The sequence below is a fragment of the Lepidochelys olivacea genome, assembly GCF_965140295.1.
Source record: "Lepidochelys olivacea isolate rLepOli2 genome assembly, chromosome: 7".
Lineage (NCBI taxonomy): Eukaryota > Metazoa > Chordata > Testudines > Cheloniidae > Lepidochelys > Lepidochelys olivacea.
In genome coordinates, this window is record NC_140417.1 from 112414684 (window position 1) to 112435599 (window position 20916).

The 20916-nt window shown below is 40.7% G+C and overlaps 1 protein-coding gene and 1 long non-coding RNA gene across 5 annotated transcripts in view; one reads left to right on the forward strand and one right to left on the reverse strand.

Moving 5' to 3' along the window:
* The window catches only part of LOC311523541, a 58075-nt gene extending 37269 nt beyond the window's left edge, over nt 1-20806 (forward strand). For both annotated transcript variants that reach the window (XR_014712359.1, XR_014712360.1), the window contains 2 exons: nt 6918-7023; nt 18911-20806. This is a non-coding gene — a long non-coding RNA (uncharacterized lncRNA). The remainder of the gene's footprint in view (nt 1-6917; nt 7024-18910) is intronic.
* The window catches only part of ATRNL1 (attractin like 1), a 1099511-nt gene that overhangs the window by 95922 nt on the left and 982673 nt on the right, over nt 1-20916 (reverse strand). The gene's annotated exons all lie outside the window — the stretch shown is intronic.

The window sequence follows — 20916 nt, forward strand, 5'->3', positions numbered from 1 at the left end:
CCAGATCCTCAGCTTGTGTAAACTGGTGTAACTCCACTGACTTCAGTAGAGCTATAATTATCCACACCAGCCAAGCATCTGGCCTCTTATTTCCGGAGCTCTGGAGTCGTCTCCTGTCATAACAAAGACATACAAGAAAAATAAAGGAGATAGGCACTGTTCAGATACAGTGGCAGACAGTTTATGCCCCAAAGAGCTTACAGTCTAAATAGACAAGACTGGGGGAAAGGGCTATACCTTATGAGTAGAATGAACAATATAATGGTGGCAAACATCACTTACTCCTGGGGGAATTCTGCACCAAAAAAATTAAAAATTCTGCACACAATATTTTAAAATTCTTCAAAATTCTGCATATTTTATTTGTCAAAATAGGAATATATAATCACGCCAATTTTGGCAATTGATTTCAAAATACCAGTCAGCAAGTATGTTTGTAACAATACAGACAACAAAAAAGATTCAGGAAATGTTTTTTGACAAATAGATTCCTTACTAAGCATATTAATACAGAACTTTGAGTAATAATTCATTTGAACTACAATACAGAAACGTATTTTCCGCACCCCTTGGAAGCAGTGCAGAGGCTTGTGGGAGTCAAGGGTAATGGAGGAGCTGAGGGAGGGGGAAGTAATTGCTTGGAAGGAGCCTGGGAGTGAACCTGGAGGGTTGCTGGGTGTGGGTGGAAGAAGTATGGAACAGACTTTTTTGTGGGGGAGGGATTGTTAGACCCTGGCTGACTCCTGTTCTCTCCCATTCAGTCAGGTACATCTGCCTGTGTCCCTGCACACTTACTCAGTCACCCCTTCTCCCTCCATCCCCATTTGTCCCTGCACTCCTCTCCCCATCCCCATGTGTCCTTGCACCACCATTGAGCCACCCCTTCCCCATGTGTCCCTGCACCCTCTTCCTCCATCCCACTGTGTCCTTGTACTCCCTCCCCCATCCCCATGAGTCCCTGAACACCCACTCAGCCACCCTCCTCCCTGTGTCCCTGCATCCCCCCTCCCCTTTGTCCCCACGTGGCCCTGCACCCCTTGACCCTGTCCCCATGTGGTCCTGCACCCCCACTCAGCTACCCCATCCCCATGTGATCCTTCACCCCCACTCCCATTCGGCCCTTGGCTCAATGTTGTCACCCCACTAGCTCCTGTGCCCCTGCCCCAGTCTGTCACCCCTACTAGCCATTCTGAACCCCAGTCTATGTGACCCCCACCCCAGAGCCCCATGTGCCTCGCTCTGTCTTCTCCCCCATATCCCATGCCATATCCCTCCTCACTTGGCCCTGCGGCCAAGGTGCTCCAAGGAAGGCTGCCGCTGCCACTGCCCCTCCCTCTCCACAGCTGGCTGCTCTGGCCCAGAGCCAGCTGCCCTCTCGTCTGGCATCACAGCATCCCCTGGTGGGCAAAAGGTGTAACTGCAGCACCTCTCCATTATAATCTATTTTCTGCAGAGAAAAAAATCTGCAGGTGACATGAATTCTGCGTGTGTACAGTGGCACAGAATTCCCCCAGGAATCAGTGTAGAGAGGACACCGTCCACCTGGCTCCCTCTTGTGGCCAAAGCATTTTCAATAGCATCCTCTATCTGCCCTCTTAGAAGATCCATGTAGATGTTCTCAGGGTAACCATCAGCCCGCCCCTGAAACTGAGTCAGTAGCCCAAAAGTAATTCAAGATAGTCCTCAGTGTCCCAAACTCAAGTTCCATCACAACACCAACATAGTTTCTACTATGCTTCCACTGACCATGTTGCCTTTATTCTGCCTAGCAGAAACCTAGCCTTCCAGTTCTGCCTTATTTGCTCTGTCAGCGTGCACCTGGTTCTGAGAGGGAAGTTTCACAGGTTGACAGACACACGATCAACCTCTGGAGCTCCTTTCCAGAAGGTGTTGTGAAGGCTAATACTATAATGGAGTTCAAAAGGGAGCTAGATAGCTTCATGGAAGATAGATCCATCAATGGCTATTAGCCAGGATGGGCAGGTATGTTGTCCCTAGCCTCTGTTTGTCAGAAGCTGGGATTGGGTGACAGGGCATGGATCACTTGATAATAACCTGTCTGTTCATTCCCTTTGGGGCACCTGCCATTAGCCACTGTCAGAGGACAGGATACTGGGTTTGATGGACCTTTGGTCTGACCCAGTATAGCCGTTCTTATGTTCTTATATATACTCCTCTCAGTCTGAAAGCTCCTCCCAATGGGCCAGCAGAGAGGGGAACCCTGCAATACAGAGTTCCAGCTCCAGGGCCTTAAAGTAACAGTGTCCTGGTATCTTCCCATCCCACTGCTAACTCCACATCCTCTCTTCCTGTTTCGGCCAGTTCCTGAGCCTGTGCTCACACCAACATCCCTGGTCCCCCTTAGGCTTAAAGGGACAGCATATCCCATTACAATCATGTTCATACAGTAATATTTTTTTGCAGGAGTAGGTTTAGTTATGAATGGATGAGCTAAATGGATAGAAAAATGAAGGGAGAGGGGACACTGAAGGGAAAGGGGGCAAAAGGGAATGGGAAGGGGAGAAGAGGGTAAGAGAGGCAAGTGCGGAGTTAGACTGTACACTAATAGGAAGTAGTTTGATGTAGTGGATCGGCCACTGGATCAGGATTCAGGAAACTTGAATTCTGTAGGCCCTGTCTATAGCCTATTATGTGACCTTGGCAAGGTCTTCACCTCTCTGTGCTTGTTTCTTTTAACCTTTGTCTATTTAGATTGTAAGCTCATTTGGCCAGGGAATGTCTCTCAGTGTGTGTTAGGACAATCTCAATTAGAGTCTCTAGGTGCTACTGAAATACAAACAGTAAACAAAAATTTTAAAAAATAAATAATTAACAATAAATAAGCTTTTCTGGGCATGGACTGTCTTAATATATATCTGTACTGCGCACAGCACAATGGGGTCACAATCCTGATTGGGCCCTCATTTAAAACAAACAAAACAACTATTAGTAATAGTTGGTGTAGGCCACCTCTCCTGGCCTTCCCTCTTATTTGTGACAAACAAAATAACAACAATCTTAATCCCCTTATTAAGAAAGACAGTGAAAGTAAAATCTTTATTTGCAAAAGTAATTGTATGCAGGCACACAATTCCAAGAAACAAATTTACCATTATGCCTTTTATTTATTTGATGAAGAAAACATAAGTCAAAATTGATATATTTTATATTGCTATTGTACTATAAAAGCTCCCATAAAACAAGCACTCTCCTTTTCTGTTTAGAGTTTGCACTAATTTCTTTCAAAACACGAATTGGTTCAAATGATATTATTGTTAACCATTTTCACCAGAAGTTCATCCAAAATCAAATACAGTAGGAATTCTATTTTTGCCCTCCAAATGATGCATTTTTAATAGAATGTTAAGACTAAGAAAGCAGAGGCAGTATCTTACTGTAAGTCATTCAGATTCTCTAGCAAAAAACTATAGAAGCATAGAGCAAATGATAATAATTTAGATACCCTGAGGTTTGTCAGTTGTTTAAAGATAAATACATAATCATGAATCAAAGTTATTTCACAGTGACATAACATGTTCTCTGAAATGTGCAATTTATCATGCATTTTCCACAGCTTCTCTGGAAGAGATAAGGCATGTGTTTGTTTGCCCAAAGCACTTAGCTTCTGTGATTTATTTACTGGAATTGCCATATTTTGCACAAAAAGGAGCAACTGTTATGTTGCACCAAAAGGCAGCAATGAGAATCAGAGTTAATAAAACATTAACCCTGGAAAATATAAGAAGCATACAGTTCTCTTACTAATCATGTTTCTTCTGATTTTAGACTATTTTTTAAAGAAAAGATGAACATGTTAGGATTGGATTATTTCATTTTTATTTTCCAAGTTTGTTCTTATTTTTAGTTAGGGTGCAAAAAGTCTTACTCTAACTTTATTCTGTCCATGATGCTTGCAAATGCACTGCTCTTCATATAAACAAATGAGTGAATAGTTTTCAAAGCAGTTGTCAGAACATTGTGGTTTATCCCTGGAAAGTTTGCACCCTGAAGTCATACCACATTGTATCCCAGGATAACAGCTCCTTCCACACCCATGTGGTTCCCAGGACTCCAACTTTCCCCCAGCACTCTTCCTGGTGTAGCTAAAAGGGACACCAGGACTCAGCCCTTTTCCTGGTGCAGGAGACTGAACATAACACGTGATAGTATGTGAGAGTGATATTGCTGACATCACACCTCTCTCACAGATGGTGAAGATGAAAGGGTGGGCATGTGGAATAGAGAGAGGAAGGGTGCAAGAAAGGGGAAAGGAAAACAAAAGGAAAGGTGAGTGAACAGTGGATTCTTTGTCCACTCCGAGTGTTTATTACAGAACAGTCTGAAAAAATTATTTATTTCCCGGAAAAAGGAGAGGTGACCACCCTCGGTTTGGGAAGAGGAAAATCTAATATTCTGCTGAAAATATTAGCTCTTAGATGTCTTGGAACAATCTGCTTTACAGTGAAGATAGAAGGACATATTGTTTGAAATAATTTCAGATATTTTTAAATGCACAAAACGTAGCTCCATTAGTTTGGCAGTTTAGTAGTAATACAAATAAGCTGCCTCACAGAAATCAGCATTTAAAAATTCCAGCACAGTAAGAGGCTAGTAATGTGATAGCGACAGTGAACTCAGCCTTATGCTGCTCAGCACTGACTAATCTGAGCATCACAGCTGCAAGGGTGTTAAACTTTTGAAGGAGTTGCATCTTTGGTGGGCAGCAAAAGACAGTGGATTTGAAGGGATGAAAGGAGTAAGGATAAGGGTGTGGTGACAGAGGGGAAGGATCTGTGGATCTGCTGGAAGGATTGGGAGGGTCTCCCAACCATGCAAAAATCCTCATTATAGCCTAACTGGAGATTCCAATTTGATCATCAATGAAATTGTATTTGCTATTCTTACAAAGCCATGAAAATAGAATGTATAAAAGGTTTTGGATCAATCTACATTCAAAGAAGAGATGTCTTATCTAAGTGCTGTAGGACTTGAAATTTTCAGTACTTAATATTTTTTTCTGTTCAGGCTTTTAAAGTTAGGTGCATCTAATTTTTAAAAGTGTATTATTATACCATAAAACAAATAAATCACGAAAGTCTAAATGGCTGCAATCTGATGCCAAAAATGCAATTAGAAAATTGAATCAGGGAATTAAGGATTAATGTGGGTATGTTATACCTGTCAGCAGTAATAAGTATTTTGACAAGAACAGAATAAAGTTTGACAGTATGCACAAATACCGATCTGATATATGACAGAAGTATTAAAAATGCAAACAACTATACATTAATAACTAACGTTTCTTAACTAAAATGGCTTAATGCCATTGTTATCAGAATTAATCTATAACTATAAATGAGTCTCTAACAGCTTAAATAACGTATTCTTTGCTGTTTAATCGTAATTTATATTGATGTGAAATTTAGCTTTTAATCATATTATTAAAACTGAATTAATCTGATGAACACCAAATGAAGTAAGCATGCTGGCTTGGCAAAAAAGTAATCAAGTGTGCAGATATGACAGAACTAACATTGGGATTCAAAGTCTCAGCTGCTATTTCCTGGAGTTCAGTGTGCAAGATTTGGGGGGAGAGAGGGATTGAGAAAAGGGAAGTTCTCTGCACTCCTTTTGAAGAATTGAGTGATGCAGGATAGGAGGAACAGGGCAAGATAGGTGTTCATATTTTTATTTTTTATTATATCTAGGTTTTGATCCTGTGCCAACAACTGTGATATCCAAGTGCCTTTAAGAAGGCAACGTGGCTTGCAATTTTTTTAAAAAAGGAGTAAAATGATTTAAAGGACACATCTTCAGACCATACCCAGCAGGACTACCTGGTTACTGGGTGAGGCAAGGGGGAAATGGAAAAGGCATCCTCCTCCCAAGTTCATAGATTGGCTGTGAAGCCATTTCATAGAGGCTACATCTGCTCCATTACTGAAGTAGCCTTGAGCATCCCTTAAATGGTTTCATCACATTGGGAGGAGAAGGATGTTGGACGTGTTGTATTAATTTAGACAGAAGATATGGGTTAAAGGTGTTAACATAACCAAGTAGCTGTTCAACATTAAACAGTGTTAAACAAAGTCCAGGGTTTAGTATACAGATACCTTATCCCTACTTAGCACTATGGAAAACACACTATTAAAAATCTTTTAAATGTTTTATTAAAAATACAGAAAAAAAGAAAAACAATTAAAGCCTTTGAAATGTAAAGTATTAAATAAGGTTTTTATTTTAGCAACATTTTTATTCCCTTTCTCTGTAGATAGTTTTTGGAAGGCAACTTCCCCTTTTAGATGGTATTAAAGATTGGAATAACCATTCTTTTGGGAAAAAGTAGTCAGTGGAGATGCTGCTGCTGCTGCTGTTGTTAAATTTTAATTTTTAAAGGAAAAGCCCCCTCGTTTGACAGTTTTTTAGCTGGTATTAAAGGTGGTAATAACTGTTATTTCAGGTGGTGTTTGGGATTTAGCTGTAGCTGGTAGTGGTAGTAAAGTTATTTGGTCCCCTTCTTCTTGGTCAGTTTTGGTTAGGAAACCTTTTAGGATCAGGGTGAGGAAGGCCTGGTGTCCCAGGGAATGGTGGAGGTGACAGCCCTGATGGGTAAGCTCACTCCAGTAGCAATTGTCTATTCTTTTTGTTCTTTCATACTTTCCCCACAAGTTCTCTTTCTTAAAGGACCCCAAAAGGGAATAATGGGTGGTGAAGCTACACCGTGCCACATTATTTTGTCCACCAATTAGGCCTAATAGCTGACATACCAATTTTGGCTCATTGACTTTTGGATTCACATTTTCTGCTTTTGGCTCAGATTAACTTGGCCTTTTTGGTTAGAGTAATTCAGTTATTTTGTCTCCCTTTCATACCGTTCCCAGTCAACATAACTGTTACATACTTTTTACATAATTCAGATAAATTTATAGGCCCAGCTGTCACAACAGACCACATCCAATGGCCTGCCTCTGCCCTGCCCCTGTTGACTTCCAGCATGCTGCTATGCAGAGGGACCCCACAAAGGTAAGCCCTGTGCCATAAGAATGAAGAAACACCCCCTGTGTTCCCCTCTCAATACAAGCCGCTCCCCTTTGCAGCAGAGCCACACCACTTCCACTGCCACAGGAATAATCACAGCCACAGAGGAGGGTGGGAGCTGAAAACTGAGGCAAAGGGAATGATGTGTATAGTTGAGAACTAAAATACAGTAAGTAGGTTCTGTTTTCTTACAATGCCAATATTACTGCACATTGCCATCCTAACCATTAATTGTATAGTAATGTTAATTATTTACTTATTTAATATTTTTCTGCCCACCTAAAAGTGCTGTCTCACTTTTGTTTCTTAAAAAAAACAAAGTACAAAATGAATAATTTATGACAATGCACCTATTACAAAAAAGCTTTCACCAGACACAATCTATGCACCAGGACGAATGTTCTTGGGGAAATACTGCAACAGAATATTTAAGCAAGGACAGAGCCTGGGCATAGATTTGGGGGCTGGCGTAGGAATCAATAACAAATCTCTGTAGGCCACTAGGTTTCCACTCTAATCACAAGCATCCACTAATGATTTCCCTTTAATCCATGAGATGCAGTTTCTTCCTTACGCAGTTAGCCAATAGAACTCCTTCTTTCAGACTAACCTATGAGAATGGTACTGAGCCTGATTATAATCAATTCTATACCGTAGCTTCGTTCAACTGAGGATTTCTCAGCGATTTACAACTTTAATTTATTAAGCCCAGCTAACCCCGATCAGGTAGGTAAGTATTATTACACATTTTAAAGCAGTTGTGCTAGAGGAGACTCTCTGGAGCTTCTTATAATTCTGCCACCAAGCTAAAGGGAGCGTTGAGATGATTTCCCTGCCTCTACAACTTAGTCACCCCTGCCAGAGACGATTTATCTTGAGGGCTCATAAAAATACTTCTGATAAGCACATTTTTGCCTTCAGAATGAACCAATTCGCCCTTATGGAAAGTCCTGTGGTTTGTAATAGGGATTAAACCAATAGGGTATATAGAAATATAATAGGACTCTGAAGAAATTACTCTAAAACCCTACAATAGAAAATCTAATAGAGAATGATATCCTTTCTATATGTGTTTCTGAACCATTCAACAGATTTCTTTTAGCAGGGATATAATTCTTTAGTTTGATTCAAAACATGCATAGAGATATTATAATTTATCAATAAGTTCTATAGTAATTTCCCACAAGGGAATGCTAGCTATTTGAAACAAAATAAATAAATAAATAAATAAAAAGGTACCCGAAGCAAAGATCATTTGTCCATTATCACACAGATCATCATTGGTTACTCTCTTGTGCAGGCTACCTATGCCACAGGCTACACAGCAGAAGGGAAAGCAGGCTCTGCAAATCCACCGCTTCCCAACTCCTATCATAGGTGGGAGGAAGAGGGCAGGTATTGGTTCCATCCTATCCAACTTGCTAGCAAGCCTAATTGTGCCTGCATCCCATGTGATCCATGCTGTGCCAGGTATAGGCCCAGCACAGTTTACTTCCTACCTGCAGTAACAAGTAGACTGGAGGCAAATTGTGATTCTGAGTCACACGCTGCTTCCTGGGTTGCTCCAGAGGTAGCACACACCTGAATTACTCACCGTCCCTTGTTCAAAGCAGACCATCTAGCCGATAGTGAGTCAAAATTAAAACCAGAAGCCCTAAATAATGATCTCCTGCTCTAACCACTAGAGACAAACTTCACTCTCCTGTCCTAGAATCACTAAAAATGAGTAAAATTTGACCAGTATTTAGAAAATCTATGCCAGTTAGCAAATGCCCTGGACGTATCTGTTTACTTTTTCATTGCCTGCAAAATTGGAAAGGAAAGGCAGTATACCATAAGTCATCCAAAATAGACTTTCAGTTAACTTTTCTGTGGCAATGTCTTATAATATTCTTTTGTAACCTCCTGACCATACGCAATATGCCTGGTGAATGACAAATTAAAACATTTATACCTGGAACTGTAATAATAAAAAAGAAGTAAATTAAGACACACTATGAAAACGAACTGTCAGCAGAAAAGAATAAAGTGCAAACTTGGCAATATTCTTAATGCAGAAAAAAATGCTAATGGCACCAGCATAACAAATGACTTTCTGTCATGACTACTATACAGATCAGTCTACTGAATGTATATAAGACACGGACCAAACCTCTGAAGGCATGAGATAGCTTTTATTCCTACTGTCCTTGCACTGTTCCATGAGAAGACCTAAATTTTGTATTTCGGAACCTAAAATATTCTGAAATAATTTTTCCCAGTAGGTTAAAGAAAAATTTATGAGCATGGATCATATTTCAACATAGCAGAGCATAATATATTACAAGTGAATGTGTGTATTTGGATACAGTGGGCCAAATTATGGCTGCTCCAGTGTGGGTGGGGAGGAGGAAGGCACAATGAGACTTTTCTATCCCAAGGGACAAGGGAAAAGGTCAGTGCGGGGGTCAAGAGGAGTCATAAATGTGCTGCATGCCCTAGCAACAGAAGCATGCATGAAACGGACTAGCATGTTGGCAGCACAAGCAGCTTTAGAGATGGCACGTCTAAGTGGGGCAATGGCAGAAGTATTGGAGACCTGGATAAACCTTTTAAAAAGTGTTGCAAGAGGCATCTCTCACTATCCTTTCTCCAGCAACTCTGGAGTCATTCTGCCTCCTTGGAGGTATAACTGGATCCAGTATTTCTTTTGTCGCAGGGTTTAACTCAAATACTTAAAAAATACAGTGAATTGTAAGCTATAGACAGAGGACAAAAATAAACTCTAAGGCCCAGATCTTCAGCTAATGAAAATCAGCACAGCTTCGTTGATATCAAAAGAGCCACACAAATATATAGCAGCTGGGAATCTGACAATATATAATTTGTTTCGTAAACAATTTTATTGAAAAATCCTGCAATACCTAAATCCACGTACCACCAATTAATGTTGCTTTCAAAGGTTGTTACCTATCAAAATTATATTATTTATTATTTTACACTATTCACAAGCGTGCTAGACACTTGCACAGGACACAAGTCCCTGCCCTAAAGTACCTAATCCTGAAAACACTTAGGTACTTGACAGGTTTTAGAGTAACAGCCGTGTTAGTCTGTATTCGCAAAAAGAAAAGGAGTACTTGTGGCACCTTAGAGACTAACCAATTTATTTGAGCATAAGCTTTCGTGAGCTACAGCTCACTTCATCGGATGCAACTGATGCATCGGATGCAATCCGATGAAGTGAGCTGTAGCTCACCAAAGCTCATGCTCAAATAAATTGGTTAGTCTCTAAGGTGCCACAAGTACTCCTTTTCTTTTAGGTACTTGAGTAATTACTCACATGAGATGTCCAATTGAAACAAATAGGATTACTCACATGGATGAAATTACTCATGTGCCTGAGAGTTTGCAGGATTGGGTTCCTAATGATAGATATGACAGAGAAATGAAGAAATAATACATGCTAGGAAGATGATAGCAGAATGAAAAAAAACATTAGCAAGATATTTGATTGCATTAATACTCAGTTTGACATGATAGTTGGTGATTTTTATTTTTAGGTTGTATTTGAGGCAGGGAAGTTGATTTAATGTACTAATTTAAAAAAAAATGCAAGCACTCCTTTTTTTGCAAGTACTACAAATTTTGCATCATTTGTACCTTAGAGCCACAGTTACTATAAAAAGAAAAGGAGTACTCGTGGCACCTTAGAGACTAACCAATTTATTTGAGCATGAGCTTTCGTGAGCTACAGTTACTGTGTTAGCTGTTGGTAGAATCTGTTTTACTAAATCAAGATAGTTGGTATTTGATCAACACATTTTGGACCTCATTCTCATTTACACTTAGGTTCCTTTGGAAATCAGGACCTTTATGTATTGCATACATACACTTTGAGGCCATGTGCAGTACATAATTAATATAAATAAGCAAATCTTTACCTCAGTGTCAGAACTTTCTTTAGAAAGTGAAGCATTTAACAGTGTCCCAGGCATGCAGTTAGCTCAGATTTCTTGTTCAATGCCACTTAAAATTAATGATCAGTGCCTGGGAAACGATCCCCTTAGTCTGATTATACTTGCACTCCTTTATTAACTCCCAGATGGGCCTGCTAATCATTATCTAATTGATTAAGTCTTTGAGGAACCGTCTGCCACTAGGTGTGGTCCATTACATACATCTGGATGTTTAGATTTTTTTTCTAAGAGGGAGTACAGATAAACAAATCCACCAGTATTGTAGGAGGGAAAATATATTTGCTATGATAAAAGCACTGTAACACTCAAAATTTTTGTTTCATTAAACTATAACAAATGTTTGTCATTCCATTTCATGCAATTTTTCACAGCCTAAATTGTACACTGCAAATATGATCACATTTAAACTCTACAGAAACATGCATTTCCAGAGTTTTGATACACAAGAAATAATTCCTCAAAAACTGGCCAATATTTATTGCAGATTGCCCATTTTTGCTCAAGTACTGACTGATTTTCAACACGGCTATTTTTTGTGTGAAAGTTCACATATCAGAGAATTATTCAGTGAAAATGCCCATTTTTGAGTTTGAAGTGAATAGTTAAATTTCAAGTAGTTTTACATTTCATTACATATATTCTCCCCACTGCTAACTAAAATGCTTTCCCTCTCCCTGTTTCTGCACCTAAAGTGGATCCATTACCAGTAGCATTACCAGTGAATGGTTATGCTGTATTGTAATTAGCATCAGAACACATTCTAGATTTGCATTATTGTTTATCTACTTTAATTTATTTCAGAAATTACTGACATTATACTAATGTAATAAGTCTTCCAGTTTCTCCAAAATATTCTTTCCCTCATCTCCCTGCTCTTGTGGTGCTCAGCACTGTTTTCTTCGTGGAAATAAATGCCACATATCAAATGTCACTGGCTAATACAATCAGCAGAAGGAGCCGGATCTTATTTACTTAAACAAGGGCAGAGATGTGAGATCAATCATCAAACAGATGTTATTTGTGAAATTGAAGGTATTCATGATGATTGCTAGTATAGAAACCAAGCATTGTAAAATATTCTCAACAAATGCTCCTTTATTAACAACCAATGTGACCACAATATTCTGCATTACTCTCTAGCCTCCATCAAGTGATCAGCCTTGCATATTTTATTTCTGGCTATTTGCTTTCAATTATAACTGCGAGATAGGATTTCTATCGGTCTTTTAAGATACTGTATCACTGCCAATACCAGTCATCCAGTAACTGACACATACTGTACTCATTCAACACTAAAATCTAGCTTATTTCATTTCCCCCCTCCTGTCAGCAGCCACTCAAATCAGTGATTCCCTGTTCAACAACAGTGAAAAACAGAAACCCACTGTTAATTCTTGTGGTTGGAGCAACAGTATGAAAATAACAGTGGCTACTAAATGCCAGTTCCAGCCTCTTCAGCAATTAAACCACTCTTCTTTCTCAGTAGCCTTTGTGAAACATATGAGTCAGTCAAAAAACATCTTCAGACTGACTAGTCATATTGCATCAATAGTTTTAAAATGAGTTTGTTTATTTCTAGGTTGGGGAACGTTGGTGGAGGGTCTAGGACTCTGGGGCTCATCACAGCAGCCTGGGCTCCTGGGGCAGCTCTTACTACTGCCCAGCTCCAGCTTCTGGCCTGGCCAGGGTGGGGCCTTGGAGGAAAGAGAAGGAGCATGGGGTAGGGCTTCCTGGTGAGGGGCTCAGAGGCCCACCTCAGCCACCCCTATCTCCCTGGGAAGAAGCAGACATAGAGTGGTGCCACACAGAATCCGGGACAAATGCTGTCCCAGAATCATTCAGCCTGGGACTGGGACTTGAAATGTACATTTCGGGACTGTCCCACCCAGTTAGGGATGGGTGGTCACTCTAATGGTTACGCACACTCAGAATCCCAGAACAGATTATTATTTCATTGTGCAACACAAATATTCTCCTCCTACTCCCTAAAAAGGCACAATTAAAGATTTTCAGATGTAAAATGGACATGTTCACAAGCACCCAAATATACCTCTCACTCCTGGAAAGAAAGAGTATCATCATTCTCTCACACTTGTCAAGAGAAGCCATATTTCATCATGCTTCCCTCACACACTTTTTAAATAGGGATGTCATTCTACGAGGCCATTTTATCTTCCTCCCTCGTTGCTGGGAAATTTGAGGTTCCCTGGTAGCGGTAGGGCCTGGATCTTGGTGTACACAGAATCCAGTCTTACTGCACCAATTGTGGGAGCTAATTTGATGTATGACAACCTGACAATGAAAAATACATTTTAAATTCCTCAGATACACGTTGTTGATACTATATATACTGTAATGAGGTATCCTATGCTTTATCCACCAACAGCAAATTAGGAACCAATTTATTTCCGCAGGCACAGAAATAAACAGATACACATATATAATAAGGATTGTTTCCACTTGTGCTTCTCCAAATCCTCTAGGCACAGTGTCAAGGCATAAAAACTCAAACAAACAAACCAAACAATCCAAATTATGTCAAAGACATGAAAAAGCAAAGCTCCTGAAAAATGTTCTCAATCCCAGGCAATATTGTTTCCCTCTCACTTCCAGAAAAAGCCTGTGAAAACAGGTTAGGCTTCTAGCAGCTTCTCAAGATAATCAAATACAGGCTTTAGTGGACCAAAACGGGTGGATAAACTTAATTCTAAAACAAACCTCTCAGAATGTGTCTTGGCACCAGACCTGTTTAAATCATGCAATATGGGATCAGATAAACCATATGATCACAAATGCCTCAAATTACCAGGATCCAACCCATTTGTGACTTTATGGGTCAAATCCAACATTTTAAACTTCAACTAGAAGTAATCTAAAGTGAGTACAAGTCACAAAGCACAGGTGAGAAAGAGAGAGAGAGGCAGTAATGGCTAGTGGCTAGATCACCAGATTGCGATTCAAGAATTCCTGGCTGTGCTGCTGGCCTGCTGGGTGATACCGGCCCAGCCACTTCACCTCTCTGTGCCTCCATTTTCTCCTCTGTAAAATGGCAATAATGACACTCACCTCCTTTGTAATGCACTTCTACATTTACTGCTGAAAAGTGCTGGATAAGTACTAGGTATTATTATTATGCACAGATGGAAACTATACTCCGCTAAGCATAAGGAAATTGAGAGATTGGAGGCAAGAAATAGTTCCTAATGAGTGGCAGCACTTTTTAGCAGGCACAGTGAACTATTGAACCTCACAGAAAACTTCATTAGAATCTGTATAAAAATCTTTCTATAGGTTTTTTGAACCATCCCACAGAATTTAATAAAGAATTATATTCACTGAATTCCATTGAATAGGTTTTTTGTTTTAAAAAAATCTATAAAAAGGAGATCATTCTCTGTTAGATTCTCTGTGTTCTTAGATTATTTTCTATAGAACGCTGTTGGCTTCATCCTTCTTCAAACTTTTCCATGAGGGGCATAACAACAACATTTGGAATGTAGATGAAAACTTTTTGTACTGAGTTTCAGAAATATTTCACCTGTTTTTATCTTTGAGTGAGATGAAATATCTGATCATGTCAATAATTGCAGAATAAATGGTTGGGTTGTCATTTCATCCATATGATCATTTCAGCCTTTATAGCACTGTTGACCTTCACATACAAGCTCTATTTATAGACACATAGGAGCTGCTTTTGTAGCCACTGTAAATGTTTCTTCATATAGTTATAGTTTTCCACCGTTTGTTCTATTTTTGGTCCTTTGAGAGTTTCCTAATCTGCTGTACATTCTTCAGTGAACTGCTGAGCAAGCTCAGGATGTTAATTGGATATATCACTATTTTTCTTGTAAGAGCTTCTTATTAATGGCTACTCCCGTAGATGGCATAGGTGTTAATCAATTTACATTTGTCCTTTTAAAAGTTAGATTCAGTCAAGTCTCTAATTAATCAGCTGTAAACACATAGGTTTTGGTTGCATCAGTTTCTTTCATTGTGATATAGAAAGCTTAGTCATACCCTTCATCGGCAATCCCTCGAGGTCGAGGATGATCTCTTTCACAGGTTTTATTTTTCATGGGTCCTTTGGTGACTGAGGAGTCCGATCCTTGAGCCACAGGCTCATTGGCAGACGTTGCAGGTGGTGTTGGAAGACAGGGTTGTTGCATGACAGTTGTCTTCCCTTTCTTTTCTGGCATTTTTCTGCAACCAGCGCAAGGCGATTTTCCTCCAAAGTGGACGCTTCTCTGACAAGTCTTCACCGTTATCCCTATCCCGGACTGCTGTCTCCCAGTCTGTGGTGTCAATGCCATACCTCTTGATGTTTATCTTGAAGGTGTATTTAAAGCATTTCTTTTGGCCTCCCTGTTTCCTTTCTCCATTGGTTCATACAGCAATTATTTTGGTAAGCATATATCAGGCATGCGCACACAGTGCCCACTCCACCTCAGCTGGTGCTGGATAATCAGGGCCTCAACACTGAAGATGTTGGCCTCTGTGAGGACACTGACATTAGTGCAACAATCTTCAGACTTTATGTTAAGGATCTTCTGAAGAAGTTGCTGGTGCTGGCATTCCAGGTTTTTCAGGTGTTTTCTATAGGCCAACCAAGTCTCACAGCCGTAGAGGAGAGTTGGGACTACCACCACTTTATAAACTAAAAGTCTAGTATGTGTTCTGATGATATGACTGTTGAACACCTGGCGAGACAGTCTGCCAAAGGCAAGGCTGACGCAGTGGATTCTGTGGTGAATCTCGACATCTATGTCTGCCCTCTGTGAGAGATGGCTGCCAAGATAGGCAAAGTAATCTATATTTTCCAGTTCTTCTTTGTCAACGTAGATCTTCCTTGCTGGGTCTGATCAGCATGGACTAGCTGGTGGAGAACTTTTATTTTGCTGATGTTCAGAGTTAGTCCTAGGCTTTTGTAAGCTTCAGAGAAGCAATTAAGGGCTGTTTGTAGATCCTCCTTTGAGTGTGCAACTACAGCACAATCATCTGTGTACTGGAGTTCAGTTATTGTTGCTGATATTACTTTAGTTCTGGCATGGAGATGAGAAAGGTTGAAGAGGTTGCCGTCAGTCCGATATTGGATGCCAATGCCCTGTGGTAGACGGTCTTGGGTTAATGTTTTCATAGCTGCTAAGAAAATGGAGAAAAGGCTGGGTGCCAGTACACAGCCTTGGTTTATGCCAGTTTGGATGACAAAGGGCTCAGAGGTAGAGCCATTGCACAGGATGGAGGCAGTCATCTGGTCATAGTGGAGTCTTACAATGGTGATAAATTTGCTATATGTAGCTGCTGGTGTTGTTCTTGACATTTTCCTTGGATCTGCCTGGCTATGAAAATCATGTTGATGATGGTTCATGATGGTCTGAAGCCACACTGGGACTCTGGAAATACTTCCTCTGCAAGAGGGAGCAGGAGATTCAGTAAGATTCTAGCAAGAATTGTCCCAGCAGTGGAGAGGAGGGCAATGCCTCAATAGTTGCCACAGTCGGCCCTGTCTCCCTTTTTGAAAATAGTGATGATGTTAGCATTACGTAAGTCAGCAGGGATTTCTTTGGTGCGCTAGATTTTGAGGAGCAGCAAATGAAGCTTGTTAGTGTTTCTTCCCCCACTTTCAGTACTTCAGATGGCATGCTCTCAGGACCTGATGCTTTATTGTTCTTCATTTGTTTAATTGCTTTGCAGACCTCCTCAGGTGTCGGTGGGTTGGCAAGAGTTTCCCAGAATGAGTGCTGAGGGATGGAATCAATGGTATTGTCAGTCACAATCGATTCTCGATTTAGAAGCTTTTTGTAGTGTTCCTTCCAGCGCTCTTTGATGGATTCATTATCTTTAAGAAGAGTACTACCATCTTTGGATCTCAGAAGTGTGAGGCCACATGAGCTTGGTCTGTATAGTCTTTGTCTCACAAAAAAAGCTCCGCATGACATGTCTGTCAGCGAATGCTTGGATTTCTTTTGCTTTGTACTCCCACCATTTGTTTTTGATTTCTCAGATCGTCCTTTGAGCTTCAGCTTTCAGCTGATGGAAAAAGCTCTGCTTCTGACTGGATAGTGGTTGGTTTTGCCAGTTGCAGAAAGCTTTTCTCTTCTGGTCCAAAGGGGCTGTAATCTCAGTGTTGTTGTTGTTGTTGTTAAACCAGTCCTGATGGCGGCGGGTAGCAAGGTCAACGGATGCCTCATAAGCCTTGTCAAGGTTCCTCCCCCACTCTGAACTCTAGGGTACAGATGTGGGGACCTGCATGAAAAACCTCCTAAGCTTATCTTTACCAGCTTAGGTCAAAACTTCCCCAAGGTACAAAATATTACCCCCGTTATCCTTGGACTGGCCGCTACCACCACCAAACTAATACTGGTTACTGGGGAAGAGCTGTTTGGACGCGTCCTTCCCCCCAAAATACTTCCCAAAACCTTGCACCCCACTTCCTGGACAAGGTTTGGTAAAAAGCCTCACCAATTTGCCTAGGTGACTACAGACCCAGACCCTTGGATCTTAAGAACAATGAACAATCCTCCCAACACTTGCACTCCCCCTTTCCTGGGAAATGTTGGATAAAAAGCCTCACCAATTTGCATAGGTGACCACAGACCCAAACCCTTGGATCTGAAAATAATGAAAAAGCATTCAGTGTTTTACAAGAAGACTTTTAATAAAAAATAGAAGTAAATAGAAATAAAGAAATCCCCCCTGTAAAATCAGGATGGTAGATATCTTACAGGGTAATTAGATTCAAAAACATAGAGAAACCCTCTAGGCAAAACCTTAAGTTACAAAAAAGATACACAGACAGAAATAGTTATTCTATTCAGCACAATTCTTTTCTCAGCCATTTAAAGAAATCATAATCTAACACATACCTAGCTAGATTACTTACTAAAAGTTCTAAGACTCCATTCCTGTTCTGTCCCTGGCCAAAACGACTACAGACAGACACAGACCCTTTGTTTCTCTCCCTCCTCCCAGCTTTTGAAAGTATCTTGTCTCCTCATTGGTCATTTTGGTCAGGTGCCAGCGAGGTTACCTTTAGCTTCTTAACCCTTTACAGGTGAGAGGAGCTTTCCCCTGGCCAGGAGGGATTTCAAAGGGGTTTACCCTTCCCTTTATATTTATGACAAGCCTCATGGATAGTCTGTTTTAGGGCTTCCCAGTCTTCTTCAACTGTTGTGTTGTCATTTCCAGGTGTGCATATAGGTCAGTTTTTCACTGAGGAGTGTTTGGAAGTTCTCTTGGTGCACTGAGGATTGAAGTCTTTGGATGTTGTATTGCCCTCTGTGTGATTTGGATTGCTTTCTATGTTTTGGTGCAATCCTGATGGACATGACTGACCTCACCAGGCGGTGGTCAGTCCAGCAGTCATCGGCTCCTCTTAAGACATAGGTGATTTGGACATCTCTTAGATCCTGTATTTTTACAATGACACAGTCTAGGAGGTGCCACTGTTTTGAGCAGGGGTGTTGCCAAGTTGTTTTGTATTTGTTGCTTTGTCTGAAAATTTTGTTTGTGATCACAAGGTCGTGCTCTGCACATTTCTTGAGTAGAAGCATACAATTGGAATTGGTCTTGTCAACTCCTTCCTTCCTAATAGTACTACTCCATACATTAGAATCTCGGCCAACTCTTGCATTACAGTCCCCTAAGAGGATTATCTTATCTGTTTTTGGAATGGATGACAAAATTTTATCAAGGTCAGTGCAGGAGGATTATTTCTGTTCTTTTTCAGCGTGAAGAAGTGTTGGTGCATATGCACTGACGATAGTGGCAAATGACTTATTGACCAGTTGGATGCGGCGGGTCATAAGGAGCCCGTTGATGCAGGCAGGGAGCTCAGTCAGGTGGTTGACTAGAAGGTTCTTGATTGCAAAGCCAACACCGTGTATTCACCTGTCGCTTGTGGTTTTCCTTTCTAGAAGAAAGTATAACCGCCGTCCTCTTCCCTCAAGTGGCCTTCATCTGTACATCTTGTTTTCCTGAGAGCAGCGATGTCGATGTTGTACCTCGAGAGTTCTCGGGCAACAATCACTTCTTCTTGACGTGGTGGAGAAGCTTGCATATACTTAAGACCCTAACAGTGATGCCGTCAGGAGTCCTGTACTCCATGGCGGTAAGGTCCAAGACGAGGTGCCAGATAAAGTGCAGCCCAACACAACCTAGAATAAGACCTCAATGGCAGAACAGGTGGATGAAGCAGGATCACCTCTCAACAGCTGTGAAGGCAGATGAAGACTGCAACAGGGGAGAAACCTCCAGTTGTCTTGGAGCTCCTTGCCACCAGACACAGGTGCCTCTTCCGCCAAGATTTGCATGGCTGCTGGTGCGCAACAGCTCCCCACATTAAACTACTCACACGCAGGCTTCTTTCACAGGAAGAACTATTCCTCCACCCCTACGCATAAAAGTCCTGTGGAGATGAGGAGAGGTGAAGTGATCATCAAGAGTCCCTAGTCACAGACTGTAGGTGCAGGTGGTGACCGTAAGATGATCGTCATGTGCCCCTGGACTGGGACAGGAGGGCATTTTTGGCAGCAGTGGTCATGACTGAGTGGGCTTTTTTAGGAACCCCTTTTGCTCACCCCATATGGGGAAGAGGCTAGAAAAGGTGCCCCAAACACAGGCTATCCCACCATACCTGACTGGATAACCGTGTCCAAAGGGATCACTCCTAATGCGGTTGAAAAACAAAAACGTTTCTTGCAACTTGGAAAGTCCGTACCCTACTTGATGAATCAAAAAGTGAAAGACCCAAATGCAGAAGTCATACCTTTATGCTACCACTGTACACTTTTGGATCCAACTTTCCCAGCAGCACAGAAAGTAATTTTAGAAAGACAAGAAACCCACAGTCAAAAGTTTTTTTCTCCTGCTGATAATAGCTCATCTTAACTAATTAGCCTCTCACAGTTTGTATGGTAACTTCCAACTTATCTGTATGTGTATATATATATATATAATCTTACTATATGTTCCATTCTATGCATCCGATGAAGTGGGCTGTAGCCCACGGAAGCTTAGGCTCTAAGAAATTTGTTAGTCTCTAAGGTGCCACAAGTACGCCTGTTCTTTTTGCGGATACAGACTAACATGGCTGCTACTCTGAAACCAGTCAAATATGGATCACTGGATTCTCGCCAATGTATTCAGAGACATTGTTATTATGGAAGGACATCACAAATCTAAGGCATTCTGGTGCCTCCTGATGCTAAGCACTTACCACAGCCTGTGATGCATTCCATGGCTATTGTAAGTGAGGATAATGAAATAATACAGTCCTATGTTGGAAAACAATAGAAGAAAATATTCTTTGCAAATAAAATTCCTTTTTTCAAAGAAAACTATCAGTTTATTTGGTTTTTTCCTAAAGAAAGACATTTTACATCCTGTGCCTTTTGTAAGATACGGGTGAATAAAAGCCTGATCTGCCTGGGATTGTAGAAACTGATGATCACTCAACAGCAATTATTATGTATGTTCTCTGGAGCCTTCTAACAATAACTTTGTCACTTAGTTCCCTTTTTCATGAGTTGATGTTGTTTCAATTGTCTTTAGTCAGCTTGATTCCTAACAGCATTCCTGGTATTCTCTCCTACAGAACACTTATGTCTAGTTCCTGCAACCATTATTCGTGTGACTAGATGTTGAACACAATCTGCAGCTCTTTGTTAAAGACCCATTTACTGATGATACATTGATAACGGCTCAGTTATTTTCTATATTTAAAAAAGGTGGTAAGTCACAGTTTTATTAAGAACAATTTGAAACACACAAGGGAAGAGTCTTTGCAGGTCTGCTTACAAATTGATAGCCTATTGATACATTCCTATATATATTCCTCAGTACTACACAGTAGGAGTTCAGAAGTTCCCTTCAGAGGATGGGCTAGTTTAAATCCCTCTCGGAGGTACAGTAATTCCTAATT